The sequence below is a fragment of the Eptesicus fuscus genome, chromosome 5 (genome assembly GCF_027574615.1).
Source record: "Eptesicus fuscus isolate TK198812 chromosome 5, DD_ASM_mEF_20220401, whole genome shotgun sequence".
Lineage (NCBI taxonomy): Eukaryota > Metazoa > Chordata > Mammalia > Chiroptera > Vespertilionidae > Eptesicus > Eptesicus fuscus.
The window spans coordinates 40,274,137-40,275,499 of NC_072477.1; the positions used below are offsets into that span (position 1 = coordinate 40,274,137).

The 1,363-nt window shown below is 47.9% G+C and overlaps 1 pseudogene; it reads left to right on the forward strand.

The window, feature by feature from the left end:
* Positions 1-588: 588 nt before the first annotated feature.
* LOC103283747 (60S ribosome subunit biogenesis protein NIP7 homolog) lies at positions 589-1,130 on the forward strand (annotated as a pseudogene).
* The last annotated feature ends 233 nt before the right edge of the window (positions 1,131-1,363 follow it).

The following is a 1,363-nucleotide window of genomic DNA, read 5'->3' on the forward strand; positions in this document are numbered from 1 at the left end:
TCCATATTTGCTTTGGACTGAGGGGCTTTCCTGCACGTGGGAATCTAAGTCTTAATAGGATATTCCCAGCTAATCAGAGAGAATCACCCTAACGGTCACCACCAATCATTGGGTCTAGATCCTAGGAGTCATCTTGGACTGTCTGCTTCATCTCCTCCCTTCAATATCCTTGTCTTTCCTACTTAACTTCCTAAATAGTTATCAAATTCCTGCTCTCCTCTCTACCCTAGCACATGCCCTTACCATCCTCACTTCCTGAGGGCTCTCCCTAATGCCAGGCTTCTTCCCTTTTAAAGGGCACTCGCTCATCATCACCACGGTTCACGCTCAGACTACATCGCTCCTGGACCCTGGAGGAAGCTGTCCCCCCAGGGGCAGGTCCCTTGGGTCTGCTCTGCTCTGTGCTCAGAGAGATGTTTGGGAAATTTTTTTATTGGACTTCACTTGGGGAGCTGCCAGACACTGTCCAAAACAGGTGAGTGACTGCTTTTCCTCAAAAAGAGAAGAAATGGGCAGAGACCACCTCAATGGTCCTAGAACATTTAGTACAATCAAAAACTCCACCCTGGGGTGCTCCAACAGTGGAAAATGCAGCCCCTGACTAGAGAGGAGACCCATGTCATGTTTGATAGGATAGCAAAGTACATCAAGGAGGATCTTCAGCTGTTGGTTGACAGGCCTGACAGCACCTAACTATTTCAGGTTGCACAGCGACTGGGTGTACTACGTGCATAAAAAGATCTTCACGTTGGCCACTAACATCTCCAGTGACAAGCTGGTGTCCCTGGGACCTGCTTCAGAAAATTCACTGGGACCCACACATTCTGGTTGCACATCACAGCTCTGGATTAGCTTACACTCTATGCCAAGTACAACGTGCGGATAAAGCTTAGAGCAGAGCCGTCCTTCCTGTATGGGAACCATGTGCTAAAATCTGGACTGCGTAGAATCACTGAAAATACGTCTCAGTGCCAGGGAGTGGTGGTGTGCTCCATGGCAGACATCCCTTCGGGTTTCAGGGTGGCAGCAAAGTCTACACAAGACTGCAGGAAGTAGACCCCATGGCGATTATGGCATTTCATTAAGCAGGCATTGGGGAATGTGAGCAACGTGAAGAGACACTGACTTAAAATGAAAGCATTGCAAGGACTCATGGCTGAGTGGAAGGCCCTCGCTTTGTTTCCTGTGTCTGTGTAGACTCCACCAGCACGCTGAATTTGGGCAACTCTGTGATCTCTCCAGGGACTTCTTAGCTTAATATACTCTCTCTTGTGGACAGATGCAGGTTGGATTCTTATTAAGCAGTAATGGGTCAAAAATGGCGTTTCAGGTGTTTGCGTTTGTTACTAAATAGAATATTGTG